The 19,580-nt window shown below is 36.4% G+C and overlaps 1 pseudogene; it reads right to left on the bottom strand.

Annotated features, from left to right (window-relative positions):
• Positions 1–32: 32 nt before the first annotated feature.
• On the bottom strand, positions 33–18,580 carry LOC130455593 (olfactory receptor 13C8-like; annotated as a pseudogene).
• Between the last annotated feature and the right edge of the window lie 1,000 nt (positions 18,581–19,580).

The raw sequence follows: 19,580 nt of genomic DNA, 5'->3' as shown, positions 1-19,580 counted from the left end.
TCACAACTGCCTAAGGCAGCTTGTTTCTCAAACTATAAATGATTGCTATTGAGCATGGGAGGCACAATTCTATAGAATAATGTGATTAATCTGTCTGTGGTATCACTGTCTGCTCTTAAAGTCTTCAAATTTGCACTTTGCAAAAATGAAGATGATAGTTCTATAGAATATAATCACTACAGTCAGATTGGCTGAGCAGGTGGAAAAGGCTTTTCATCTTCCTTATGGAGAAGGAATTCTGAGGGTGACAACCAAAATGAAAATGAAACCGATGGTAATTAAAAGGTTAACTAGAATGATGAAGTTTGATCCCACTGTGCTAAGCACATTGATGAAAAAACATCCACAGGACAATTTCAAAGCAATCAAGATTTCGTAAATAGAATGATCAAAAACATTGTTCACACAGAATGCTAACTGAATTGTAAGAGATGTTTGTGCCACCGAGTTAAAAATTCCTGCTACCCTGGATACAAATGCCATTAACTCATAATCATAGGATATCTCTGAGGCTTGCAGTTTGGCAAATAGTGGTCAAATGCTCAGGCATACACATTTACTTGCTCCCATGGCAAAGGACAGAAACATCTGTACTACACAGCTGAGAAGGAAATGGTTTTCCTTGTATTGAGGAAGCTCTCTAGAGTTAAGGGCACAGAGCAGGTTGTGTAGCAAATGTCTAAGAAGAGAAGAATATGGGTGAAGGAACAAGAATATGAGTGTGTGTAGGTGAAAGCATAGATGTTTACTGTGATTAGTACTCCATTGCCCAGGTATATCCACAAGACCAGCAGAATGAAAAATGTTTCTAGCTCTGGATAATCAGAAACCCCAGGAGGACAAATTCTTTCACAGTGGTTTGATTAGTTCCTTCTATTTTTAAGTTCTCTTTTACTTGTGTGGATTTTGAGGAAAACAAAACATAAATAGGTTTTTTTTGTAGTAGTATCAGGAAGTATTTATCATTACCTCTTCAGTAAACTGTCAGCATATTTTGAATATGGGAATATATTACAGTATAAGAAAGTAGGATCCACTTCCCAGTGGTCAAAGGATATGAAAAATAGAAAATTTCCAAAAGAATTGCAGTTATTAATAACTATATTGAATAGTGCACCAGATCACTATTTTTATGGAAAATGCAAATCAAAACAGCTCTGAGGTTTTATGTCATATCCAACAAAATGTCAAAAATGTTATATAATATTCATTGCTTGAGGGGTAGAGGGAAAGCAGGGACATGTAGTTATTGTTTAATAGAGCTTCATAGTGGCCTAAACTTGTTATTGCAATTTGGAATTATCTAAAAAGTGAAGCAAATATTTAGGAAGAAAAGGGTCACATATACCTAAATATACACAGTAGACTTTCTATGATAACAAAGATCTGAAAACAAAATAGTTCCTTGTGAATTAGAGAATGGTTAAATACATGATGGTACATGAATGTAATGAAATATTACTGCAGAATAATAAATAACCAGTAGAACAATTTCAGAGAAGCATGAAAGGATATATGAACTGATGTATAGAGAAATAAGAACTAGAATTAAATGTTGAAGAAAACATTGCAAATGAAAGGGACCATGATCTTCAAAACAAACAAAGCCATGTATTTATAATAACCTTGCTCAGTCAAAGAGATAATAAAAAACTCAATTGTCTTCTTTCTTTCTAGACATGTGGAACATTGCATTTACACATATTTCACTCTCAGTTTATGTGCTGGATTGTTTTACTGACCTGCTTTTCTGTTTTTCTTTTAAAAACTTCATTACAAGGTATAGCTAACTGAGTAGAGAATGGAAAAGGGATATATTCAGAAAAGAAAATGACATAAAAACAGTAGACATGGAAGTTAAAAATTAAAAATGCTACAGCACAAAACAGGTTTGCTTCCTTGTAATGGTCGCCAGCAACAAAAGATCCACGTGGAAATCCTAGAATAGAGATTTCAGATCTAAGATAAAAACTTGACTATTGGAGATCCATTTTAAAACTCAGGCACAATTGGATTAGAGAAATGATTCACATATGCATTTGATTGTTATTTTGAATGTGACTTCACTAATGACTGAGCAATTCAGGGTAAATATAACATCAAAGAAAGTACAGATTTTGAAGGCAGAGAAGACTTGGATTCAAACCCCGGATTATCAGCTCATTAGATATGTGACTATGAGCAAAATCAAACTTCTTTGGAACTTATTTTTCTCATCTCTAAAGTATAAGGTTAGATTGAACAATTTACAAGAATCTGTCTAAATCATACAAGTTATGATTATAAATTAATGCATATAACGTATCGACAAAGATACTGGTTGGCCGTTTTAAACATTTAGACCATGTTGTCTTCCAAACATTGAAAAAAAGTGAATATTTTTATCAATGAGAGCACATCACCACTGATATTTGCGTCAATCACAGAATCCTAGTGTGTTCTCCTCAGTTCCTGAAAGAGAGTAAGACCCAAGCCTTTTTCAGCAAGATACACAGTGTTCCCAAGACTTGACTGGAATTAGACAGACATGAATCAAGAGTCCTGCCTCTATCATTGTGACCTGGATTGAGTTCAATTGTCTTTGCTTCTCTTAACCTTAGTTTCACATAGGGATAAAATGTGCTTATAAAACTTGTGAGGTTCAGAGAAGAGCATGGTTTTATATATATTTTGTAAGCCATATATATATATTTTAAACCCTTCACTTCCCTCTTAAAATCAATACTGTCTTTGGTCCAAGAGAGAAGAAGGGTGAGGACTAGGCAATGAGAATTAAGTGCTGTAAAAAAAAAGAGAATATACATGCATGCAAAGGACATCATCTGTCAATCAAAAGGTAACATTCTGGAATATTACTGGGAAAAACAGTTGAAGCTAACCCCACAGCTGAACTGAACTGGATGCTCTTGGTTTTTGAGAGAGGAGGGTTTTTGTGTGGCTGAGGGTGGTAGCTGAACCTGAAGAGCTAATTGTGTCTCTGGACTTGAATTAATCAAGCTGAGATTATCTGACTGTTTGGAAAAGAAGAAAGAAGAAAAATAATTGTCCTCTTATCTCTCTCTGACTGTCTCTACTAATGACTGACTGCCATTTCCCCAATATCCTCAAAACCAAGGCTCCTTGTATAAACTAGGGAAACCCCATCCCTCTTATCTCATCCTCCATCCTTTCCTGTCTTCCCCAATAAAACCCTTACTTGAGAAAAGAGTATCTTCTCTAAACCTCATTGTTCACATTGTAAGTCTTGAAATTTCTCAGACTTGTGAATGTTAAAAATTTCTACATTGAGGAATCCACCATTGGAACAAATTTCCTACCAGGAACATTCCCCATTTTGACTCGCCAGGATCAGAAATGGGAGGACCTCTACTCCACCCGTACTTAAGACTGCTTTAGGGGAGAAAACTCCTTGCTAAACAATGAAAGTACTTGGACCCATGCTTATGATGAGGCAGGGAGTTCTTTGAGCCATGCCTGTTTTTAGAATTGATACAATGGGATGCTAGGTACCTATAAAGGTCGGGCAACTTGTAAACTTGCCAGGAGCAAAGAGGTGAAAACTTATTCAGAGGTTTTCTCTTGAGGAGATTAGTCGACTCAGCTGTGTTTTCTCTGGTTCAGACTTCCTGAGGGAATTAGTCGACCCAGCAGTGTTTTTAGAATGGGTTGTCCTTTGGAAAACGTCTATAGTGATTGGTAGATGTAAGGACTTAGGGGAAGTGTCATAGGAGAAAACCCCCTATATAAGAAAAAGCAGAATCTCTTGAAGGACAATCCTTTTGGAGAAATCTCTTATGAGGTGGATGAGGATTGCTTGAGGAGAATCCTTTTGGAGGAAGCTCTTATGAGGATCACTTGGGAAGAATCTCTTGAGAGAGGCTCTGGAGAAGGGAAGCTCTTGGAGGACAATCTCTAAGGAGGTCTCGCTGGAGCTCCTCTGAGGGGACTCTGTCCCTCTGGAGGCTCTGGAGAGAGGCCCTTTGAAACAGTCTCTGGCTGGATCTCTCTTTGAGGAGGACTCTGGCTGGAACTCTCTCTGGTGAAGTCAGCTGAGATGGAGCTATCCTGGTGTCACTAGAATCCTTGCTTAGACAGACCTTGTGGTGAGTGATAAAAGACTGACTGACTGATCTCTCTCTCTTAAGACTCAGGTCTAGGCCATGTTGGCTTAAGGCCCTTCATACTTATTTCCTTTTTCTCTCTTTTCTTTAATTCCACATTTGTATTAATTAAAATCTCTATAAAACCCAGTTGACTTGGGTATTTGAATAATTGGGAATATTTCCCTGGTGACCACCTTATATTTGATTTAAAAACCAAGACACTGTAGTGAAACATATTTTCTGCAGTCAAATCTACTCACCCACTCTTACATCTAGCATAATTTATATCTTCCACTATTTTACTCACTACAGTTTATGACCCCAACTCTTTTAACTGCCACAGTTTACAACCTCAACCATTTTAAATCTTACAACCTTGATTACTTAGAAGGTGGATGACTAAAAGGGGGGGGGAGGCAGGAGGGAGAAGGAGGAAAAAACTGGGAGGTATTGAGGGAGGAGAGTAGGAAAATCTTGATACATTAGTCATCTAGTATAGATCAAATACACCCTCAAAGATCTCCTTTATTATAGTGCCTTGCCCCAGGTCACACAGCTAGGATATGTCTGAGGTCAGATTTGAACCCTGGAGATCCCTTCTTTAGGCCTGGCTCTCAATCCATTGAGCCACTTATATGTCAGCAGAAGTGATAATGATCAATGACTTTAATTTATGTATCAAATAAGGGTTTATCTTGATATTAAACTTTACAAATAAGAGCTCTTTTTTATTACCTTCTTTTGTGTAAAATTGAAGTACATTTAGAAGCTAAATTATAGATTTTCCAACAGAGATTAACTCAGAGTATCACTAACATTATAAAACAAGTACTCATTTTGAGATAATTATTGTCTTCTCACTAATTCAATGTCACTATAGGCAAGTCATTGTTTTGATCATAAATACTAAATGCACTTTTTTAAAACCCTTACGTTCTATCTTGGAATCAATATTGTGCTTTGGTTCCAAGGCAGAAGAGTGGTAAGGGCTAGACAATGGGGGTTAAGTGACTTGCCCAGAGTCATACAGCTGGGAAGTGTCTGAGGTCAGATTTGAACCTAGGACCTCCCATTTCTAGGCCTGGCTCTCAATCCACTGAGCTACCCAGCTGCCCCCACTAAATGCACTTTAAAATATATATAGCAGAAAGGGATTTGACACCAAGGCCCACACAGCCCACAAAATGTGTATTCTATGTCTGAGTACATAAGACTCTATTTCTAAATATTTAAAATTCAGTGATAGAGATGTCTATTTACATCTAAGTTTGAGAAATAGCTTCTTCCTTGCTCAGAAAGAAGTTTCTACCTGACCACATTCTGAGTCAGAAAACTCTTTCCTCCCAACAAATAGAGTGATGATCAATATAATATGCAAAAAGCATATGATAGCTATTTATTTCAAGCTAAACTGAGAAAATATTTATCAAAAGGTCGAAAAAGTGGCTATGGAAGAAGTCATTGAAAATTTTCATATTTTCAGCAACATAAATTTTCTGCTGTCATTTTTTGTTATTCAATGAAATAAACATCACTGCCACATAATATGGATATCAGGCATGTTACAGAGCTACTGACTAATACAGATCTCTATTAGAAGATCAAAGGTCAAAACCTTGGAAAAACGAAACTTTCAAGTTTGTTTTTTTTCAATGTTTCTGTCCATTTCAAGTTCCCAATCCATTTTGCAAAGGATCATTTGGAATAAAAGATAATTTAAATTTCCTGTTGCTTTAAGGGAAAGTTTTATTCAGGGGGAAATTTAGTTTTTATAGAAAGGGAAAAGTATGGAATCCCACAGACCCAGTTACTTTGTTTTAGTTGAAGTTAAACTTTAATATTAATAAACTATTTCTGTGTCTGTGGAATTATTTGAAAGTAGAAGTGTTCACTGACTTCTGGATTCTGGTCAGCACACTAGGACTTTGTTTTAGATGAGAATGCTGACCTAGGGTTAGGAGCTTTTTCTCTTTCTAGGATATCAAATATTAGTGTAGTGCATTTCCTCAGTTGGACCATAGAGTCATCATCAAGTGCTATGTCCAACTGGCCACTCTCTTTGGCCCTCTTTACAGCTTTGACTGATTGTCTCTGACCTTGGGACTACTGGATCAGCATATGCTGGAATTGAAGGGCAGAATGATTAGGAAGGATATACTATGGAAGAGGTATGCAATGATGACTGTTTTTCCCTCCCCATAATATACTCAGCCCTAGACCTCTCCTTAATCTCTTATTCTCTGCTTTCCTTTTTCATTGTGCTCTCTAGAATCCTCTACTAGTAACAAGAAGGGCAGCATGATCTGAAAAAAAAGTATTAAATTTAGAGTTAAAAAAATCAGACTCTTGAATCAAATCTTGGTGCTGGTAATTACAACTTTTGTGACCATGGACTAATAATTTAGGACTCTATGAGTCTCAGCTTCCTTATCTGTGTGGTCCACATATATTTTTATTCAAGCTGCTTTCCTTATTCACATTGGCAGTAGAAGGTTAGTCTGCCAAGCAGGGCAATGATTATTGTATCTCTTCTTGGGATTCTAGGTATACACAATTAGGGCAATGTGATTCATCTTATGTTGATATTAAGCCCCCAAATAGAAAGTTCTCCTAAAGCTTTGACATGGAGTGGGCCAGGATGGACATACTTGCTCTCTGTAGAAGTTCATGGGCTTTTCATTGTTCATGCCTCATGAGCCTCCTTCATGTCACTTGAGTCCAGGATCTTACACATTACTACCATGTTACTGCCCTTTGAGAGACTTCCCATTGCTGTGAGAGAATTGCTCATCTATCAACTCTCTTTCCAGAGCTGTACTGTAACCAGCATGTACTAGATCATTTGAGCCATTTCTAAAATTCTCAGTGTGAGCATTCACACTTTAGAATTTGACAAATGCTACAAATTAAAACTTTTTTATTTTGTTTATATTTTAGACATGAGGAAGTGATGGAGGAAATGTCAGTAATGCAGATTAAACTTAAAAACGTGTCATCTGTAACCCCAGTTACCATTCTCTTCCCCCTTGGTTTTACAGAAAATTTCCAGTCCCTTTTGCAAGCATTTCAAAGCTGCCAACAATTTCTCGTGGCCATTGAAATAATCATCTCCACAGGGTGGAATGAAGAAAAAAGACTGTATATCTTATGTGGAAGGAGGAGATTCTAGTAACAGAATTTACAAGAACGGGGAGAGAGGAAGATATTTTAAAAATCAAGTTAAGTTTATATTACAAATCAGTATTGTTCTTTGCTTCTGTGGAACTCTCTGCTTGGTAAGGCAACTGATTTAGTAACTGATTAGATATGGAAATTGAGAGACCTCATATTCTATCCATATATAAGTAACTACTAAATATATGAATAGTAAGTTCAATGGTTTTCAGGGTATGAGGAGGCAGCAGGCACTGGGGGATGGGATCAGAAAAGTTCTCAAAAAGAAAGTGACACTTTTCAACTAGGAATCCTACAAAATGGAGAGATTATTATGGCTATTTTATAATAAACTAATTGGTGATCATCCCAGAGAGCACACAATGGAAAGGGAAGAGAGAGGAGGACAGGGACACAGGTGGGCTAGGACTGAGTTGACTTTGAGAGTGTGAAGGAAGAGGAGAAGGGAAGAAATTCTGAATCTGAAAATGTCAGAAAACAACTGTTGAAAATTATTTTTACATGTACCTAAAAACAATTAAAAAATTCATAAGCCTGAGAATGTGAACATTTCACCTGGTTTCCAATATGGTCACATTTCCCACTTTCTAGGTAAATGCTCTGTTTTTCCATGAAATTTGAAGAAAATAATGACCACTTTATCCTCTATCCTCCTCTATCCACCCTGTCATTATTCTGGCCTTGATCATGTGCTGGGGACAACAGTGTCCTGATTACGAGTATCAGAGAAGTTATAAGTCAAGTAGAAAATTGCTTCTGAGCACAAAGAAGTCATTTTTCAAACTCAGAGGTAAATGGCCATCTGAGTATTTTGTACTTGTAAATATAGTTTTTTAACTTTGTGTGCTTATGGGAAGATCATACATAATTTGAGTTTCTTTGGTGTCATCTGCTGCTAAGCCCTTAACGTGGTGCATTGTCTTTCTGCTTACTACCACTACTTGACAACATTAAAAATGTATTTGGTTAACCTGGAAACAAATGAGATTAAATATTGCTAATATGGAAAATAGAGAAATATTTGTGTCTAAATGAATCTGGCTTTTACACAGAATGGACTACTAATCACATATCTATCTACCAGCTATATATTTAGCTACATAGTTAACCTATCTATCTTTATGTAAGAATGGTTTGAAAATAGGTAGGTTTGCATAGCAGATAGAGTGTTCAAGTCATGACTCTGACACATAGTTATTGGTGAAATTAATCTCTTAAGGCTCCAGGTGAAACTCCAAGATTATATTTCTCAGAAGAGTTGATGATCTGCATTGGTAGAGAGGATTTTCTCACTGCAAGTTTCCTACATCATTGAAATCAGAGGTTGTGATAGTCTTTCTTTTTTTATGTTTTTTTTAAAGAATTATGGCAGCTTTCTGGCTAATAAGAAAACTAAAATCCTTAGAAAAAATGACTTAAAATTTGTTTATTTATTTTTAAATTCTTACCTTCCATCTTGGAGTCAATGCTGTGTATTGGCTCCAAGGCAGAAGAGTGGTAAGGGCTAGGCAATGGGGGTCAAGTGACTTGCCCAGGGTCACACAGCTAGGAAGTGGCTGAGGCCGGATTTGAACCTAGGACCTCCCGTCTCTAGGCCTGGTTCTCAATCCACTGAGCTACCCAGCTGCCCCCTTAAAATTTATTTAATTTATAGTACTTAGTGCTTTGTACTTTATAAAGTGCCTGTATAAATATTATCTCATTTGAATTTTCCAAAAACTCTGAGGCAAGAAATATGTTACGTAATTATGCAGAATTACATAATTTTAACTACCTAATTGTATAAGAAATTTAGGCTCAGTCACTTCTATCTGCTTAAAGAGGCCCAGATGGCCCATGACAAAACCTTAACTCAAAGCTGTCTTTGGTTCCAATTCAATCGCATCCAATATCCTGCAGAGATAAATTTAACATGGATCATTCAAATTCAGTGATGGAGCAATACATTCTTTGATTCAATGTGAATTATATGACCTATTATCACAAGAATTGTACTGTCCTATTGTCAATGCCTATGAGACATAATGACCTGAAAATATTTGTTGGTCAGACAATTATTTGGACTGACATTTCAAAATATTTTAAATTATAGATAATAATATTTAGATGTTGGAGATTATCTGGCCCAACTTGTGATTTTACAAAGGAAGAAACTGTAGGTCATGGAGGTTACATAACTTGGCCAAGATCACACAAGAAGGAAGTAGCAGAATTGAGAATTTGAATCCAGGACATTTTGACTTTGTATACTGAGTTCCACCTGTTATACCACCTATATCTTAAATTTATTAATCAAGGATATAATTTTCCCTTGGCTGGACTAAGATACTACTTTTGTTTTCCCTCTTTCAAACTTCTCTCTCCTCCAATATATTTTCCTCATCCTTCCCAAAGAGATATTTGTAAAGCTTATGTCTCATCATGTCATTCTCCTACTCAGTAAAATACAGTGGCTTCCTACTGCCTTTAGGATCAAATATAAACTCTTGTTTGATATTTTAAACCCTTCACATCCTGGCCTCTTCTGACCTTTACAATCTTCTCAAAAAACATCTTAATGATGTAATTAATTTTAGTGGTGTTCCTAAACTATTATAGAGACTAGTTGTCTGAGTATGGGAACATATATATATATATATGTTTTTTTTTTTCAGAATTGGAGGCTAAAATCAGTTGCATATTAAAATCTGTGAAGTGTTATTGATATTTCCAAAGTGAGCATTCATAAAATTCATTAAAAGACATTTGAGAAGAGAGTTCATACTTGTGATACCTAAAGAAACAATTTGTCAAGAAGAAAACTTTAAAAATAATTTTCCTTTGTAAAATTGGAGACAAAAGTGAATGTGAAATGTGAAATATCACATATACTGTCAGCCTTGAGTGGTGTGTTTTTTGGTTCTGTGAAACAACTCCTTCTCCCTCTTTCCTTTTTATCTTTGGTTTCATGCATTATCTCATGGGAGAGGTCCCTATCTGAAATATCTTCATGCATATGCTCATGCCTATGAACAGCCTTGCTTAAAATCTATCTATGGAGTGGATGGTAGTTTGTAAAGCAGGTTCAAATATCACATTGTTTTTAAGAATCCTTTTTATTAATTTTTTTGTTGTTTACATTAAAATGTCCAGATCTTTCTCTCTTCCTCCCCACATTATAGAAGGCATCATCCAACAAAACAAATGCATATATAAAATTTATCTTTTGTGTTTCTACTTATCAGATCTTTCTTTGGAGGTAGACATTCACAAGTTATTCTTCAAATATTAATTCTGTAGCAGCCTAGAATGTTCTCTCAGTTATACTCATTTTATTATTTATAGTTTCATATAGGTTGTCCAAATTAAAAAAAAATTACTTGCTTATCATTTCTTATGGAACAGTAGTATTCTATTATATATCACATTCTTAAGAAATGTTCTACTATTGAATATAGTGATATGACACGATAAGGGGATTATATCTCTAATTGCCAACTTTTGATCACAGTCCTAGACATTGTTCCAATAGTTGTAGGAGCCATGACTTTTTTGGGGGGGAGATACTTGTAGCAGAGTGGCTTTTTGGGTTATTTTGTGCTATTACCCAAGACCTATTCAAGAACTGTATGATGCCTGACATTCTCTGTCTAGTTAGACCTTTTCTGACCAAATCCAGGCTTCATTAGAGTAAATTATATGTGATAGCTCCAGATGGAAATGACAAACTATTCCAGTATCTTTGCCAAGGGAACTTCAAATAGGGCAATGTAAAGTTTGATATGACTGAAAATAATTTAGCAACTGAAACATTCTGTAAAAATAATGATAGGGTACTGTATTGGAGGCTCAATTAATAGGGTATTTAAGGTAAAGAGAAAAACTGGGACAATGACTCTAAGAAATAAGGTCAAGGAGAGACTTTATTCTCAATTCTCCTCCCTCCACCCACTTCCTGCTTCCTTCTATTTGATCTTAATAGCTATTCAGAGATGGTAAGTGATAGCAGTTTTCAATAGACTAATTTCACTTCAAAATACTGGAAAAGGATTTTTTTAAAGGAAGAAAGGATAGGGAGTGGGGAATAAGGATAGAAAGAATTTTGGGTTTCCCTAACCTATTATAAATTAAATATCAAGAAAGTAGAGTTGAATTGTCTTTAAGGGAATATTGTTAATAATTTGAAAAGATCTTCAGAGCTAAGCCCAAGTCTTCAAGTTGAAACCAGTTGCCATAAACTACAGAGTGAATCTCTCTGTCAGCTTTCTTCTTCAGAGTCTCAAGGAAGAAGGAGTGAGTAATTCAGTTTGTGTGCTAGCTTATTCAAACTGCCTTCTCCCTGGCCACATTCTTCTCTGGAATTTTCCTCGATTTACAGATCTTCAAAGTTCCATGACTTACACTTGCTGGCAAGTCTTTCTGTAGCAGTAATCAGTTTTTCACAGTACACAGATTCTACTAGTCCAGTTCTTAATTTTACAGATGTGGAGAATAAGACCTAGAAGGATTTAGTGACTTTGCCAAGATTATATTGGCAGTAAATAGCAGAACCAATATTTAAAACTAAGTACGCTGATTCCAAAATTAGAACTCTTTTTCTTTCATGAATATTTCCACTAACACTTCTTTTTCCAAACTCAGAATGATTCTTTTCTAATTCAAGAGCTTTACGAATATGAACAACTTGCACTACTTTCCATTATTGTAATCTGAACAATGTAGTAATTACATTTTTTTTTGTATGTTTTTGTACCAGGACACCTATTTGAATTTGACTTAAAAGTGAAAAGATTGTTGGATTTAGTCAGAGAACCCAAGTCCAAATCCTGATCCTAACATTTACTACCTACATAAACTTTACCTTTCTGGGCCTAAATTTCTGCATCTGTAAAATGAGAAATTTGGACTTGAAGACTTTTAATTTCCTTCTTGCTTTAAATCTATGATCCTATAATTGTTTAACAAGCAGCCCTTTCCTTTTATCAGAGTAACTGTTCAATTAAGTTTAATTAATCCTCTGTTCTTTTTCTTTAATTGAAGATACCCATGCCTGATTTTTCATCAAAGTATTAAATGCTAGTTTATAATGATCAGTAATGGTCTACATTGTTTCTTGTCTTCCTTTGTATGTAGATATTAATATAAAGTAATGCCAGTATTAGGGCTAACGCTACTTATAGTAAAATGAATGGGTTAATCTTACCATTGACAAAACTCCTAAATCTTGTGGTACTGAAAATAATCTCTACTGAATTCTTTAATGAGAAAGAAGAAGATGAAATCAAGATGGAATTCACGGTGTCAAAAATACCATTTTGTGTGATGCTCTCCAATTGTACTCGAGATTCCAGGAAGTGTCATCTCGGAAATATAGCCTGAATTGTATCAGTAAGGCCTTATTATCACAGAATGCCTAGGGAAAAGGGAACATGATAGACAGATGACTTTCCTGACTGCCATTTCAAAAGTTGGCACCCTGGGAGATAAGCAGGATGATATCTATGTTTGGAAGAGTTCCTGGGAATGTTGACAAAGCAATTATATTGCATTGCATTTATACATTTTTACATTATTTTGCATTTAATCCACTAATAAAATTGCATTGACAATTGCCTTATCTGGGTTTGAAATCTTCTCCAAATGTAACAGAAACCATTATGAGACTCTATTCTAGTGACTAGTTTATTTCTTACTTAAGTAATGAATAAGCAAAAATAAATATGTGTGTGTGTATGAGTGTGTGTATCTCTCCTGGCCCAGTTAATAAGAGAAAATAAGAGGCAGATAGGAAAGAGATGATTTATTAACAAGCTAAAGTTCAAAGAAATGTCTACCTGTTATCTCTCCACATAGAATCAAGGTGCTTCTTCAAAGAATTAGAGGGGCAGCTTGCCATTAGTTGGCAAAAGATTGGTCAAATCCTTGGTGAACTTAAAAGGAAAACTTGCCAGCCCATTGGTATAGTAGACAAAAAGGAGCTTTGTGGAATGTGACTCTTACTGCTGGTCCCAGAGGACTGTGGGGGTGAGGAAGAAGGTTTCTCTCCACTCCCCATAAATCATATCAAAGTAAGAAAAAGTATGAATCATGAAAAAGTCTTTGATAAAATGCAACACCTCTTTATGTTCGGAATAGTAAGAAAATGATAGTATTAGAAGAATTTTCCTTTAATATGAAAATGTACATTCCTTTGATATGGACAATGAGTTTTATTGTTTGGTATGGATGATTGTAAATAATAAATCCTGAGAAGTAATTACATTATTAAATGACTATTTCAAGTGAATAAGAACAAATGGATACATTCTGTCTAATCATTACTTCAAATAGTGTGATTTTGAATTGTGCTTTTGAAGTGGACCTAAGCCCTGGGAGACTATATCTCTGCCACAACTTCCTCTGACACATCCCATTTCCTTTGTGGGAGGTGTCAGAGGAAGAGCACAGAGAAGAGAAGGTTTTGGCTTTTCCCCTTCCTCACACTCCTAACCTAGGTGGAGAACTTTGATCCCTGATATCCTGCTGGAGATCAAACTTTCCCTGACTTTCCCAAACCTTTCTTTACTAACCCTAAATAAAACTACCTAACTTTCTATGGAGTTCTAGCTTAATTTAATTTAATTTCCTAGCCTACCAACAAGAAGACCCTGGTCAATTTCCCTACTGTACTGTGGGGACCCCTGGCTACCTTCCGTCCCTTCCTTTCCCTCCTTTTTTTCCCAACCACAGAATACATGTGATTTTTTTATGGGATTCATTATTCATACTGTAAAGGTTAAATTAGGAGTTTGGCAAAATAAGAGAGCAACTTTTAACAATTAACAATTTAGTTTTATTAAAATAGAGATAGTAAAAGAACATAATAAAGTAAATATAGTAGAGGAGAGAAATATAGGAAAGAGATATAAAGAAAAATTGCCTAACTAACTACCTTATAACCACCTATAACTGCCATTAGAGAAAGTCCAGCTGATCCCCTTCAGCTCAGCTCACCAGCAGATAAATATCTATCTATCTGCTAACTACCAAGTAATCACCAACCCACACCACCAGCAACCAACCCCCAACGATCAACGATCAATGACCAACTACCAACTACTAATCATCTCCCAACCCAAAAAAGGTCCAAAAGCCCATCTCAGTCCCCACACTGGCCTTTTATTTCCCCTTCTTAACTCACTTCCTGTCTCTCTGGTTTCTATTTCCTTTCACTTAGGGCTGGTTAATCCCTACACATCTCTATGGTAAAAGGACCTCCAGGTCCCCAGTTAAATTAGAGAAAGGGATTAACATTTCCCTTTTACAATACTGATAGGGACATAGTTTTATAGTAGTAGTAGTCTCTCCGTAACCGAGGATGACGATTGTCTTTGTGCGTTTTCGTCTATGATAGATGAGTATGCACAAAGACACTTGTGCGTGAAGGAGATTTAAGTGGAAAAGTAGATGCACAGAGACAGTCCCACTCTCTCAGCGTTGGAAGCCTGGGTCCAGTGGCACAAAAAGTCGTTACACCTGGAGACTTCCTCAGCTGCATTGGATGGCCGTGTTGTCTTTTGTGCTCCAACACGCCCTAAACACTCCACAGTGCTTTGCTGCGTCGCCATCTCAGCCGTTGAACCTTCTTATTGGTTTCTTCCATCTGTTCGGCCGAAGCAGTCTTCACATGCTGGTGAGCAAAGCCCTAGTTCACCAGGGGTCTACAACCCGATGGCTACCCTCACAAGGTTTGGCTGGCCTGCCGAAGCCGTTGCTCGGGGTGTGGCCGCTACTGCATGCTAGCAGCTACTGGGAGCCACAAGTGAGAGCTAGGTGTCAGGTGGGGGTCAGAGGCTGGAGAGCTGCCCTAGGAGGGCACAACAAGCCCTCCATACCAGAGATACTACCCCTCCCTGAACACCCCTAGTTGTATAGGTAGTAGAAAAACATTAGAGGAAAATCTAGGCTATTTATACACATCATTACTGCTTGGCATAATTTTATAAATGCTTTTTAAGAAAGATGGAGGCTTTGGAGATGGTGGGATCACAGATTTAGAGATGAAGAAACCTCAGATGGTATTTAATGCAAAGTTATTTGTCAGTCTGGGGAAGTCTATGGACTCCTCAGAATAGTGTTTTTAAGTGCATAAAATAAAATACCTAAGGTTACAAAGAAAGTCAATTATATTGAAATAAAGATATATTTTTTTTCACTTATATAAATTCATGCCCCACCTGTAAATCTATCCATGGACCCCTTGGACATCCATGGACTAAAGGTTAAGGACCTCTTACTTCAAGGCCTAGATACAACTCATTCAATTCCTAGTTCTATGTTGACTCATCAGCATCTAGGCAGGTCTTCTCTTTATAGGCTTTTGTACTTGAGCTGGTAGGGTAGAGGCAGTCACAATCCTCTCAGTCCATCCTTTATTTATACTGTGTATATATTTTATTCTTATAGTTGTTTGCATTTTATGTTCTCCATGTCAATATGATTTGATTTAAGGGACCATGTTTTTGTTTTTCTTTGCATCTCCAGTGCTTAGTACAGTGTCTGACACATAGTTAATGTTTAAAAACTGCTTCTTGGTTGATTGACTAGATGCTTCCTTCAAGTGCTTTGAAACATGCAAGAATGGAGAAAATGAAAGATGGGTGAACAAGGCAATGGGAAAGGTTGGCCCTAGGAGGGTGGTGCCATGTAAGATTGGTATGGGACTCTGAAGGTAGTGATGTCATGTAACTGACCATGACATGTGAAAATTATGGGTCAGAGAACTGCTAAAGAGGGGAAGCATGTTTCATGATACCCTGCCAATGCCTTTTGTCCAAGTCTTAGTTCCTTGTCCTAGTTATTCTGCTTTGGGATTACAGGTAAACTTGTTAATAAAACTTAGTGTTTCATTTAGATCACAAAACTGTTTGAGGTTGGAGACCCTTTAGATATTCCTCTTCTTTTGCTACATAGTAGAAATAATAATTCCACAAGGGTGTTTTTTTCAAATTTAATTTTATTTATTTATTTCCAAAATCCTAGTGACTTTATTTCTGGGCTTTTGGTCCCATGTACATAAATTACAGTGCCTACTCTTTGTTAGGGTATGTTCCCAACATCAGACACCATTTCTCTCATTTGCATATATGTTGATCCTAGAAATTAGTAATTTCATCAGTATGGATTCTATACCTTGGGAACGACCACAGTGTTATATGAACATGTCAACTTTGAGTATGTAAGACGAGAAAGAAAAAAGTTTATGTGCTAAACCAGTATTGCCCCAGTTGGCTATATTTCTCTGCTTGATAAAGAGATCAAGTATTTGTTAATGGAAGCAGTTTCTTGGTTATTATGGTTTCAATGTGACAATTTGTTGACATTAATTGAGCTTTGTTAGGAAATAGAAGTCAGGCTGTTCTTACAAATAACAAATTATTTTTTATCACTTTTACATTTCTTAAAATTAATAATTTGCTTAAATTTGTCAAGTTAGATTAGAGTTTTTTTTTAATTGTGTGCTCTAGCTTCTTATTTTGATTCTTTATTCCAAGTTGGTATTAATTTTGTTCTAAGAAGTTGGCAACTGACCTCTTTGGTAGATGTAAAGAAATATTGATTGGTCAATGAAGTTCAGTATGTCTTAATATTGGTCTCTTTAGATATTTCCCTCTTTTTTACTATTTGGAATAATTTTCATTTATATAATTAAAATTCTTTCCTTAAGGTTTTCCCATCACTCTTGACCTACTATGATGAGTGTGAGGTTGCTGATGTTGGAAGACTAGTTCCTAAAGAATGAATAATATTAAATTATTTGGGGGCTTCTTTGAGGAAGAAAATTCCTATGCGTAAATATTTATAATTTCTTTTCAAAATAAAATATATCTACACACCTGGTAAAAAAAAAACAAAAAACCCCCTTTTCATTGTAGAATTTCATGTACTGGTACCCTATCTGCCTTCTTCTGAACTCAAAGAAATCTATGGAGTCTGTCAGATTGTTATCTTTCACCTCCTTACTTTGATACACAAATGGGTCTACGATCTTATCAATGAGAATCATTTTTAGGGAGTCTTCCCAATCTTCTTGAGAGGGTCTTTCTCTAAATAAAGAGGTAGTGAGTTCTTTGTTATTGAAGGTCTTAAACAAAATACTGAATGACAGTTTAGTAGAGATATTAGAGAGGGCAGTATGGCAGCCAGAAAAGGTAATGTAATTTTTACCTACATTAATAGAAGTATATGCCATGATACATGAAGTAATTAGACCTCTGTGTACTCAGGTCATAACTGGAGTATTGTTTATAGTGCTAGGTATCAAACTTTAGAAATGACAGTGACAGCTTGAAGTGTGGGTAGGACAGTGAAAAAAAGGTGTCCTTGATTTGTATTCAGAGTACCTGGCTTTTGTAATGATAATTTGCTGATCAGTTGTAATTGATCCTGAGGAAGCTGTTACTTGTAGCAGATGAGTGAGGAAAGGTAGGAGTCAAGATGGAATGGCTCCCATAGTACTCTCTCACTCACTCTTCCTGGGCTGTGATAACAGAAGGTATATCTCAGGAAAATGGGGATCCTGAGTTGTAGACCAGTGTTGGTAAGTTGAAGGGTGGGGTCTCCCCTATTGGATGATGGTGGGGGTACCCCCAAAATACTCAAGCAAGAATCCCCCAGGAAGACAAGCCTCCCCTCGTTTGCTGATGGAGGTGGGGAGGAGTGCCTGACCAGCACTGTACAATGACTGGTCAGTAGCCTCAGAGAATTGGTTTTATCAAAGCTCCTTACATAAAATCCCTTTCTTCAAATCTGACTGTGGTTTAAGAAGACTTTAATAAACTTAAGGTATTTTGGAAGTGGGGGGTCGGTTTGAGGTTAAGAGGTGTCCCTATATCTAAACCCTTCAAGGTCCTTTCTGGATGCTTTAGGGCATACCAGAAATTCTCCTCCCCTTCCCAGCTATCTTTTAAGCTAAATTAAAATGTTAAGGGATCAAGGCAAGAGTAAGGCAGGTGCTATAAGACTGGGGGTGGGGGGGGGGAGAAGGGGAGGCTGCAGCTCTAAGGCCATTGAGTCTGAGGCCCCACAGGTCCAATGGGACCTGCATCTTTCTTTAGATGTTGCTAGAGATATCAAGATACAGCAAAACACTTCTTGAGAAGTTCCAAGACTGTTTCTCTTGGTTATCTCTCCGCTGGCTCTTGAAAGATCTCCAGGAAGGAGAGAAACCACCTCTCACCTCGAGATCTAGTCTCAAAAGCCCCTTCTTCCTCTGGGAACTCTCTCTGGTCCTCCTTTCTTCTTCCATGCTCCTCTGCTTCCAATGGTCCTTGCCTGTCAATCATGTCTTCTTCAACGTTCCATTCTCATCTTTGCAAGCTACTCTTACACTTCATATCCTGGCTCTGCTACTTACTCCTTGTGTGCCCTTTGAAAACTAATTTCACCTCAATAGGATTTAATTTAAATACATTTAATATGAGACTATTCAGTTAGCTTTTTCTATGGTTCTCCAATCTAAAGGTTTATAGTCATAGAAGAGCAATTAGAATGGTGTCACAGTTGAAACCATATAGTATGACGATCTGCTAACAAAGCTATGGGATTTTTGTCTTGGAGAAAAGAAGACAGGTTAAGAGAAGCTTGACTGAAGTTTTCAATTATTTGAAGGACTTCCATATAAATAAGGGATTAACTTTGTCATGCTTGACCTCAGAGCATTGGTGGAAATGACAAAAGGGTAAGATTTTAGATTAAAATAAAGGAAAGGTTCCCAGTGACTAGAGCTATTCAAAATGGAAGTCCCTGATCAGTAATATTCTTCAGACTTCAGGAAAGGGTGACTACTTGTTGGAGATATTGAAAAAAAAACCCTCATGTTTTGATTTTGGTTAGACTGGGTGATTTTCATACTTCTTGGCTATATAATTTTCAAAAGTTCCGTATTGCTAGTCTAAAAAGTACTTTGTAGAACATTCTGCTCTCCATGTGCTCCATCAAACTAAGCTTTTAAATTTAGGAAACTTCTGATGTTGGTAATTTGCAGATAGCATTCTATAAACCTCATATTCAGATTTCTTCTTGAAAACAAGAGTGGGTATTTATGAAATACATAGGACTAAAAGATGCATTAATAATTTTAGAGACATCTAAATCCTTCCAACAAACAAAATACTAAGACACTAAATAACTTTTTTTGCATTTGAAATTTTAATATAATACATAATTACAATTATCCATTCATGTGCAAATTTGCATAAGAAAGAGATGATATGGATGAGAATTATACTTTTTCAAGGTCTCCAACAGATTTTGCTATAACTTGGGAAAAGCAGTTTAGAGGAT

Source organism: Monodelphis domestica, chromosome 7 (assembly GCF_027887165.1).
Source record: "Monodelphis domestica isolate mMonDom1 chromosome 7, mMonDom1.pri, whole genome shotgun sequence".
Lineage (NCBI taxonomy): Eukaryota > Metazoa > Chordata > Mammalia > Didelphimorphia > Didelphidae > Monodelphis > Monodelphis domestica.
This window is presented reverse-complemented; position numbering and strand designations above follow the sequence as displayed.